We start from the raw sequence: 11,826 nt of genomic DNA, 5'->3' as shown, positions 1-11,826 counted from the left end.
ATCTCTAAGCTTTACATGAGATAGAACAAGTATTGCCTTTGAAAAAAGTAAAGACATCCACCCTTTTTGGTCTGGTGTCCAGCAACCTCTGTGATACTCTTGATTTTGAAGTGTATCTCCTGCCTTATTGCTGAGTATTTCTGCAAGGAAAGGAAGGAGATGCCTGTGCCTGTTATTGTTTGTTGGGTGCTGTGGGATTTATAACACCCATTTTCTCATAGCTTTAGTGTTCTTGCTTGTGAGATTGGAGTGACAGTGGCCCTGTCAAAGGACTGCTGGGAAAATAAGAGATAGAATGCATGTGCAGGCCACTGCCTGTCTCCTGGCACAGGGTGAGCACTCCAGAAATGTGCCCTGTTAAAGATTACTGAGCACAACACTGGGGCTCTTTCTGTATCCCAGGGCTTGTCAGCCAGGTTTGTAATCTACTCTTCAGCACTTTCTAGCCACACCCAGCCCTATGCCATTGTGAAATGCCCACCCTTGCATCTAGGTGGTGTGGCGTGGTGCTTGCTCCTTGCTCTTCTATCAAACATCTTTCAGTATTGGTGCAGGCCATATTCCTCCAGTGATTCAGTTGAGGATATGATCCTTTATTATCTGGATGGAATCAGTTTATCTTAGGTCATTACAAGGGAAAGAGGGAGGCAGGAGAGTCAGAAAGTGTGATGCGATGAGTGTGGCTGAGGTCAAGGTGCTATAAGGCTAGTAGCAAGGGTGGCAGCCACCTCCAGAAGCTGAAAAAAGTAAGGAACTGGATTCTCTGGAGCCCCTGTAAAGACAGACCCCTGCTAACACTGTGATTTTAGTGACCTAATAGCACTGGAAACTTCTTATCTCTAGAGTCATAAGAGCATACATTTATGTTGTTTAAGCCATTATTATTATTATCATTTTTATTATTTTGACAATTACATATAACAACAGTCAGAAGTTAATATGGAGCTTAAATTGGTTTATTTTAATGTGATTATTTATAGTACTTCAGATTTAAATCTCTCATGTTGATTTTCTGTTAATCCCACCAATTATTTTTTCTCTTTGCTTATTATTGGCTGCTTTGGAGAAGACAGAGGAGATGAATTGATATATTTAGAATTCCATGATCTCCTCTATTGGCTTTCCATTTTTGCTTTTTTGTTAATTGTTTAGGATTGCAGTAGAAATGGCATTTTTTAAGGTTTATGAACGTCTGGGTTCAAAAATATGCCATTCAGGAATTATTAAGAACACTACAAAAAATCTTGCTTGGAATTATTCTGAGCTTCTCAGATCTGTGATTGATTGGCTTTAAGCAATTTTAAAGAATTCTTTTGTTTCTTCTCATACTGGAATCCCAGTTAAATGAACACTTTGGACATCTGAGATTATTCTATACATTCTAATGCCCTGTTCCATTTTATTTTTCATCTTTTTTTCTCTTTATGTTTTGATTCACATAATGACTGTTTCGATGTTGGTTGATTCTGTTCTCTTCTTTCTATGTCTAGTATGTTAATAACCATGATTTCATATCATCCCATTAATGTGTGGAATAAAAAACTCTAAAAAAATGCCTTTCAGAAAGGAAATGAACATACTGACAAAGATAGCCAGTACCTACTTTTTTAAAACTCTTAAAATTAACCAAAGGCTTGCAGCAATCCTGGAGCATTTAGAAAATTTGAAGACCCTCAGCAATGCATCAAGGCATTTTTATTTATCCTCCCTTTCCTACAACTCTACAATCATCTCAAAAAAATGGCATCCCATATGTAGGTTCCAGCCTGAGGCCTGCAAGCCACTGGAGGGGGCAGAAAGGGCTTGGAGCTCTTCCACGGCTCCCAGGCCCCAATTCCCAGGGAATTGCCATCATTGTTCCTGGTGACTGACTGTCACACCCCACTCACAAGATTCTTTATTTGACTGGACTCAGCAGTTGCTCATTGCAAACCCCCATTACAATGGTGGCATTTCTCAAAAACAACCACAGGCAATTGTTGAATGCTATGGCTACCTGAGGTGGATAGCAGATGAAGCGAACTATAGGATAACAAAAAGCTTGGGAAGAAAAGGTAAGGGGTTTCTATGTCGGGGCACATCTCTAATACAGGCAACTTGGGAGCCTGATGCAGGAGGATGACAAGTTCAAGGCCAGCCTCAGCAATTTAACAACTAACCCTGAGCAAGTTAGTTATATTTCTATGTTTGCTATTTTAATTGGCATTACATTTGAATGCTTTTTTTTTTTTGCCTTTTTTAAGAGAATTTTATTTGAGTGGTTCTTACAAAGATTGTTGCAATATGAAGTCATTTGTTTGATAGAAATATCAAGCTGTCTTGTCAAACACACTGAAGTAACCCAAAAATATATTTCAGAGCTCACAGAGCTTAAAAAGAGCAAAAATTATATGCAACCAGACAAAACCTATTTCTGCATTTCCTATTTCTTGCTGAGACTTCTTTTTCTTACCAGACTCTTGACTAAGCATATTCAGGAAATGCAGTGATCATTTTGTTTGGAACCTTAAGACACACCAAAACACATAATATTTACAAAGAAACTTTTACAGATACATTAATTGAAAAGAAACCATTAAGGAATATAATTTTGAAATCTCCCTTTCTTGCCAAATGATCACAATGCAAGATGAGATGCTAGCCAAACAGCCCTTTACCTGGCTTGAATCCCCATACACTAAATGTGTATTCCAGAAACCTCTGATAAACCATGAGTAAAATATCAACATTAGTGAAATGTGAAATGTAACCTGGGTAAAAAGTTAGGCTTCTGAAACATTGAAAACATCATTACATACCTGTCTGCCTTTGTACAGAAAGCACACACTTGTTCCCCTAGAGCTATTCGTATAGATCCTTAATGTAATTTTCTACATGAAAATTTTAAAAGGCAGAATGAGAACAGCATTGTATACAGTGGGATTTGCTAGTTAGGAAGAATGAGCACACTGCATTCCTGTTAACATTTTCATTTTTCCAAGGTAACAGGAATTGTATACAAATGACAGTAGACCCTTGCCTCTTTATTTTTATCTAAATAAAAGATGACTCAAGATGAATTCTCAAGAAAAAAAAAGCTATGTAAATAAGGGACTATATATTCCTTCATCATGTACTTGGAACCAGTAGTTGTGTTGCTGTCATAGAATCAGGGAAGAGATTGTGGTAAGTTGGAAGAGGTACATAGGCTGCTGTTATCATTTTACCAGCAAACCACCTGCCATGCAATGCATTGACAGCAGCAATAGCTGCAGCAATTGAGGGGCACTTCACATACACATTGCCCTGAGCAGAATTCTTGTCAATATAAATATGAATGACTCCACAATGTTTATTACATTCTTTAATCACATCATCCTTAATCTCTGTATCCCATCCAACTTGTTCTTCTGTTTGAGGGTTAAACATGTTAGAGTTGGAAACACTGTGTTGCAAGTGGCTGAACAGAGGCAGCTGCAGCTAAAGCTGAAGCTTCAGTCTGTTGGGAAAGTCGTGTTTGCAAATCTGCCACAGCACCAAATGCCAAAGAGCGACTCATTTGTAAAGCCTGCTGGGCTGCTGGTAGAATCTGCAAACCTGTACCTTCAACAAGTCTTGCCATTAATTGGAGTGTGTATGATGCTTGCTTGAATATCCAAAAGCAGAAACAGTAACATGAATTCACTACAGATCTAATTTTCTCTTAGTCAACAAATTCTAAGGGTCATTCTTTATAACAGTAGCTTCATTATATAAAAAAAAAATTGCATCTGCTATTTTATTCAGGTGACAGTGGACAAGTTTATAAACTTCTTAACATCTTAACTTTCTCATCAATAAGAAGAAGATACTAATATTTGATCTGCAGACTGAGATCATATCTACAACATGATAAATGTCCAACATATGTCATTACAATTCTTATTAATAGTTAGTGAATGCTACTAATCTTAGGGATTATACTTTAGAGGTCAATATCTTCTTATTAATTCACATATATACCAACTCTCTGTATCATTTCAGAAGTATCTAAATGTTTGCCAAATAGAAATTTCTTTCTCAATGGAGTTTAAAATTCTTTATTGAAAGTGTGACAGACATTTCTGGTAGCTCACATAGACTAGTAAATATTGCATTTGAAAACAATGAGATGATTTTTCAATGCAAAAAAAAAAGACTTGACTGAAACTGAAATTTGTTGCCTGAGAGATGGAATGAAAAAGAGACTGAAGGCAGGAGCTAATAGGAGGGTTAAAGGGAGTCAGTATATACAAGATGGGAGGTGTCATGGGTTATTTTTGTCTAGTTCATAATTCTGCCAATTAAGCTCCAGCTTTGCTTCTTTAAAGAAGAAAGGTGTTATTTAAATCCCAATGCTGTTGTAAGTGCAGCCAACACATTGTGACTACGATTATCTGATTAGGAACACTGTCTTGCCCACATTTAAGATTTTAGCTAATGCCAAAGTATAGAACTCATTGGAAACAAGCAATGGGATCAATCCCTGGGATTCAGAAGTTCAAAAGGATTCTAGAGCAGCTTAGCACTGACATAGGTAGATGATCAGTGCTAGGATTGAAGGAGGGAATTAGAGAAGTATCAAGGGGAGAGCATTTGCAATAAATAAATAAATAGCAAGTAGTTTGTGGTAGCGGAATTAATCATAATGGCAGCTGCATACTGCATATTTGGGAAGTTTGCCCTAACAATATGTGTTCTCTGATTTATGATTTCAATAAATTCTGCATTTTTAAAAAAGACTTTCTATTACCAAGAGAGGGATGTATGTCTGCTTTCACCACTGATCCTAATTTTTTAAAATACTATTTTTTATTATGGTCATCTTTCCCTCAATTTCATTAATTGTTCATGCACATTAATGATGACCTTAATGCTGAAAAGGCATCTCAGTAAAATATTTCATGTCCTCTACAATCAAATGGAGAGACCTGAGGGACAAGTCCAACAAATAAAATGCAGTTACTTCCAAATAAGTAGGCAAAAAGTTTAAAAGAATTTTCATCTCACAGAATTGCAATACGTGCAATCATACAGAGCAGATGAAAGGCCATTATATTTTACCTGAGATAACAATGCTTGAAGTCCTTCAGAAAGTCAATATTATAAATGGAGACTTCTCTTTCGCCATTCTGGCATGCTTTCATTATTTCAATTATATCATCTTTTCAAAGGTCTTCAGTATTCAAAAGTATAAAATTATATGTTGTGTAATGCGGTTTCCTTTCCTTTTTTTCCCTACAGGTGTTCTCTTTTCAGTGTGCCTTGGTAATGATAGAGTACAAGTGGATACTTCAACTATGTGGTGATGCTTCAAAATATATAAATGCACTTCAGTTTGTGAAATAAAAAGCAGTCTCATGGTCACTGATTTCCTCTGAGAAAAAAAGATTATTTGACTTTGTCTTACTATAATTTCTTGAATGATGTCATCTAATAAATATAATATTATCCTCTTAGCTCTTTTTTATAATGTGGAACTAGACAAAATGAGTTTATGCTTTTAGTAGGAGAAGGAATATATTAAAAAATAAAAAGTTGTACCTCCATTGTAATAAAATTTGAAGGGAAAACATCAGATAAGTTAATTTTTTCTCATGTTTTTTTTATTTCACATCTGTATTGCTAAGGTATCTCTTAATGTTCATGTTTCAAAACTCTTTATCTTCTCTTTTCTTAAATCCACAAAATGCCAAAATATCTCTTGTCTTTTAAAAAGAAAAACTTGTTGTCTAACTCTTGCTCTTCTTTTTTCTTTCTAGCCAAAGTTTAGAAAGTGCAGTCCACACTTTCTTAATCAATTCTTCATATTTCAGTTACTCTTTAATAAAATTCATAAGGAAATATTTCAAGTATATATTTATGGACTCACTAACCAAGTCTATACAATTTTAAAATATATTTCCTGTTGTTTCAAGGTTGTATTTAAGAACACAAATAAATAATAATTTATATTGTTGACGATTTTGGTATAGCTATGCTTTATCCTCCTTGCTAGCAATAGTTAATCACTCATTAAACTATTTTGATACTCATCTGCCTTGTATTCTATTATACTTTTACTATATATGTGTAGGTTCACAGAAAACATTATATAAAGAACACCATGTAGCATGTACCTCCCTTCTCTGTTGGTATTTTCTTTTCATCTATATATGGTGCTATTCTTGTCTTTAGGGCTATTTTTAAATAAATAATTTTTAGAACTTATTATATGCCAAATGCTACTCCATGAACATCCTGTTTGATCATCCTTGCATAGTTTTACTGCCACCTGTGGGTTTACAACTCCCAAATGCCTTGTATTGACCTCTCCACTGACACCCATTCTGTATACAGAAAGAGATTAAGTAAAACGAGGAAGCTTCTGCACAGGAAAGGAAACAGTCAATAGAGGGAATCAAAAACCTGCATAATTGGAGAAAATATTTGTAAACAATTCATCTGATAAAGGGTTAATATCCAAAATACAGAGAAAACATAGGAGCAAGAAAACAACACAACTTGTAAAACAAGTTAAGGTATTGATAGACAGTTCTCAAGAGAGGGCAAATAAATGGCCAATACATACACAAAAAAAATACAAATTAGAACCACAATATATATTAGTTATGTCTGATAGAATACCTACTCTAGAGAAAGCAAAAGAAAACAGTTTTGGTGAGGATGTAGAGAAAAGGGAAAATTGCACGCTGTTAGTGACTATTTAAATTAGTACAGCCAATATAACAAGCAGTAAGGATGTTCTTCAAAAAATTAAAATTAGAACTACAACATATCCAGCAATCCCTATTGGCTATATATCCCAAAGGAATGAAATAAGTATGTCTAAGAGACATCTGTACTCTAATTTTCATTGCAGCACTATTTAAAATATCCAAGGTAAAGAATCAGCCTTAGGATCCATTAATAGATGAATGGATAAAGAAATGGTACATACACACAATAGAATAATATTTAATCATTAAACTAAAGAGAATCCTGGTCTTTGTGAGAAGATACATAAACATGGAAGGCATGATGTTATTAAATTGAAACCATGCACAGAAAGACAAACACCATGATTTTACTTGTAAGTACGATCTAAAATTATTTCCCATTGAACTGCAGAATGGTGCTTACCTGAATCTGAGGTGGTTGTGGGAGGGTTGATGGAGAGATTTTGGTCAAAGGAGAAAAAATCTCAGTTAAGAGTGACAATTTTAAAAGTTCTGTTGTACTTCATGTTAGCTATAGTCAATAATCATCTAGCTTAACTTGAAAAATTCTGGGACAGTGGATAGTATGTGTTTTCACAACAAAAATAATAAATATGAGAGGTAATATATATGTTAATTAATAAGATTTTATTATTCCATAATGCATATATACTTCAAAACTTGTTGTACGTAATAAAGAAAGAAAGAAATGCAATTGTATCTGTCAATTAAAATAATAAAAAAGAAAAAAATAGAAAAAAAAAGTTAACTGTAAAGTAGCTGGGTATAAGATCAACATCTTTATTGTGGTAGCTCTTACCTAAATTGAATGCTTGAATAGAACAAAATAGCAAACTCTCCCATGAGTAAGTAGTAAGGAGCTTCTCAACTGTTATATATATATATATATATATATATATATATATATATATATATATATATATATATCACAGACAAGGGCTTTTTCAATGATGGCCAGAATTTGTTATATCTACCAATGTAATTTGTCACATAATGAACAGAAACTGATGAGTATTAATAGGGAGATGAAACATATTTAATAATATTCAATTTCTATTAGTGAGTAGGAAATTATTTTAAAAAATCAGAAGTAGAAATCAATTAACCTATTAAAATTAGTTTCCATTTTTCAAAAGGACAACAAATCTGAAGCAAAACATCATCTTGATTTGGTGTGCTTGTATAAGAGCCCATACATAAATATCTGCTAGAAGGTGAGACAAGGCAAAAATATACTTAAAATAAGAAAATTTAGAAGAATTTGAGTAAAAAAGTAAAACTCAATACAATCTTTGAGAAAATGGTCGTTTATTGTCTTCATATGAATCCAAAGAATCTACAGAAAAAAAAAAACTTTAATAATTATTAAGACAGCTTGAAAAGTAGCTGGCTATAAGATCAACATACTAAATTTGATATTTTATCCGTCAATTAATGTTTAACATGCTAATTACCTTAAATTAATAAATTCAGTTCTAATCCAATGAGAGTTATTTGGAAAACCTGTGTTGTTTTGTTGTTATTGTTGTTACATTGATAACTTTATTAAAAATTGAATAGAACATAATTTTAAAGGCTCCATATCCATCATCTTACTCCCCACTTCCATCTTCACTGAGAAATTCTGCAAATTTTTTTTCTGGCTCTGCTGTTTTTGGCTTCTATTATTAACCACATCTTTATTTCTAAATCTGGTATTTTGATCATTTTAGAATTAGCCTCAAGAGAATGACGTCTCCTATTGATCCATTGCCAAAGCTGTCACTTTTGTCAATTTTCTGATAGTCTTTTCCTGGATAGATTTTGATCCTCCAGTTACAAGTTGCTTATATATCCTTCAGAGGACTCATTACATGTCCGTATTTATTTCATCACATTTTTTTTGTACAAAACAGATTGTAATTTTAATTGATTAAAGGGCCTATTCTAACATTTAAAAAAATACAATGTGACTTCTTCCCCTTTTTACAAAAATTAGTTTCTAGTCATCAAGGTACAAGAAATATACACCTCTAACTTAAGTTTTATAACAAGAAACTCAAAAGAACAAGTCCAGATTCTTTTATTACATTGAAATTATATCTAATAATACCTAATGCCATATTGGTTGAAGCTTGGTAAACATTTTGAAGTTATTTTACTAGCGTTAGTTTTAATGCAGTTTGCCCCAATGTGTACATTATTTTGTAAATGCCATACAAATTTTAAACAATTCCAAAGTGAAATTCTCATTTTTATCCAATATATTGTTATCCTTACCCTCCACTAACTTAAAACAAACTAACAAAAAGAACACAGTTAAATGTTAAAAGTTACACTGTAGATTATTTACTAGCTCCTTCTCTCTCTCCCCCATCTCTCCCCCCCCCCCTCTCTCTCTCTCTCTCTCTCTCTCTCTCTCTCTCTCTCTCTCAGCCCTTTCTAAGGTTCTTCCTAGGAATTGTGGTCAAGCCCAAATTTAATAAAATAAGTTACAAAATGGACCCAAAAACCAATTTAAAATAAGAATTAGAATATACAACTTAATAAGATTATGCTATAATTATTTTATACTCCCTAAGTAAGCATTATCATAAGGCAGGCCAGAAGCAAGATCAATATTAGGCAAATGAAATAGCAGGGATAGAAGCCAGGTTAATCCCCCCAAAAATGTCCCTGAGGACAATCCTTAATATAGGCAATCAAGAGATGTCCAATCCCCCCTTCATTAACATTGTTTCTGACATATTTAGCAAATGCTCCAGGAAATTTTGATGAATTTAAGGCCTTAAATCAAGAAATGCTGAGTATCACATCTTACACTGTCTGCCCTCAACTTTCAATTAGTTTCTTTTTGCCAGCAATATCAGTAATGAGGTATTCAAATGTTTTAAATAGCCTTTTAGAAACTGATACAGCGGGTTGGGGATGTGGCTCAAGCCGTAGCGCGCTCGCCTGGCATGCGTGCGGCCCGGGTTCGATCCTCAGCACCACATACAAACAAAGATGTTGTGTACGCCGAGACTAAAAAATAAATATTAAAAAAATTCTCTCTCTCTCTCTCTCTCCCTCTCTCTCTCTCACTTAAAAAAAAAGAAACTGATACAGCTAATTTATTTCAATAATGCTTTCTAAATGGGCATTTCCAATGTAACTGGCCTTTTGAGAAAACTCAAAATTGTTTAATTTTTCTACAACAGATCCACCAAGTGTTTTCAACATGCCTGAAGCAGACTTAAAAAGAATTTTTTGGGTATTATTCCTTCCTATTATTACATTACTTTTTCTAACAACACCAGACTGCAGAAAAAAAGTTTTGGAAAAACTACTTTGTCATAACCTTTTTCATGTCTGCACTATGGATATCTGCATTTACATATATCCTGGTATGGATGGTCACAATAACTGGTATGTGTCTTAAGCATAACAGCACAAGAAAATAATTTCATGTAAAAACAAATTACATAGGTTCACTTCAAGTAGTCCAGGAAGCACACTTCTTTTTCGGCAAGACTAATATTAGTGCTATTTACAGAGAGATTAAATATTAATACAACAACAAGATCATTCAGGTTTTGTGAGTTCCAGCTCATGTATCAACTATATCCTTACTACTATATAGCTTGTGGTATAGTCCAAGAAATTATCTTATAAATGAAACCAAATTCACAAGATATCTATTATGCTAATAATTAAATCACATTACAAGGAATTCACAATAAAATATATTGAATTCTATTCCATAATGAAAAATAGAATTAAGAGTTACTGTTTTGAGAAAATGATGAGTGCTATTTAACTAGATTATATTTCATTTTGCTTTTAAAAATAAAGTGATGGAAAAGAGGTATAAAATAAAGTTTCATTTTAGGTTTCTACTATTTCCATGATTAAGATTTAACTATTACTGCTCGGAAATAATCTGCTCTAGTTCCCAAATAAAGAACTGAATATAAACATAGACAAAATATTAGAAATTTCTATTAAAAAAAAAAAAAAAACAAGAAAAGTTAACCTGAATTGATTGATAGGAAAGGTAAACAAACTATTGCCTGTTTGCCAAAATCACCCAGCGTATTTTTATTAGTAAAATTTTACTGAAGGCATTCAGGCCCATTCTTTACATGTCATCTATAACTGCTTTTACACTACACTGGTGGAAATGAATAATTGCAACAGAAAACATATAGCCTGATAGTTTCAATAATTACTATCTGGCTCCTCCACCCCCAAAATTTGCTGACCCTGACCTTTTCCAAATTAATAGACGTCTTAAAATAGTATGTTAGGAAAAAGCAGAATATTTCTTTTTCATTTTTTAATGAAGAAAATGAAAAATCCAAATATCTTACATATTAAATCTATCCAAATTTTCAAAGTCAGAACATATTTGATAATAGAAAAACATGAAAAAAGCAAAACCAAGTAAGAGATCACAGAACAGCCCCTAAGATTATAAATAATAGTGTTATTTATGTACATATGAACTCAAGTAACAAAAATTAACAACCAATTCCAATACCAAGAAAATGAACATGCAAGAAATAGGCTACTTTATAAATTATTATAACTAGCATTATTGGGGGGGGGGAATACAGAAAAAATATTCTAAACTGTGTTTTCAGTTAGTTACATGTCCCTTTCTTTTTTTCATTTTAACTACCCTTTGGTTCTGTTACCAAGAACAAGCACATTCCTGAAAAAATGTTAAACTGACATCAAATATAATGAAATTATTAATGAGTTGGGACTATATGTTAGACTCAAAAACAAAAAAAAATTTTGTTTTCTTCTAAGATTGTTGGACTTTCCCAAGGAAAACACCAAATTAAGGTATATGTTTAAAGTAGGACTTTTAAAATACATACATGTTTACTCATTTGTAGCTCAAATTGAGAGTTGGCTTAACTCACTACGTTAAGAAAATATTTTTTTAAAAAAGAAAATGATCAGTCTCATTAGCATATATTAAGTAAACAACAACCCCAATAACAGTGAACATCTACAACTTCTATAAAAATACCAAATGGGGAACGAACATTTCTCATTGGTAAAATTTCGGCTGCTAAATATCTTTACAAATGTCATTAAAAATCGGTACTACCTGGGTTACCCAAATTACCAACTCAAT

The 11,826-nt window shown here is 33.2% G+C and overlaps 1 pseudogene; it reads right to left on the bottom strand.

Moving 5' to 3' along the window:
• Positions 1-3,032: 3,032 nt before the first annotated feature.
• Positions 3,033-5,547, bottom strand: LOC143386528 (RNA-binding protein 39 pseudogene; annotated as a pseudogene).
• Positions 5,548-11,826: the final 6,279 nt, after the last annotated feature.

Source organism: Callospermophilus lateralis, unplaced genomic scaffold (assembly GCF_048772815.1).
Source record: "Callospermophilus lateralis isolate mCalLat2 unplaced genomic scaffold, mCalLat2.hap1 Scaffold_2916, whole genome shotgun sequence".
NCBI classification, from domain to species: domain Eukaryota; kingdom Metazoa; phylum Chordata; class Mammalia; order Rodentia; family Sciuridae; genus Callospermophilus; species Callospermophilus lateralis.
Note: the sequence above shows the minus strand (reverse complement) of the source record. Positions and strands in the feature narration are given on the sequence as shown.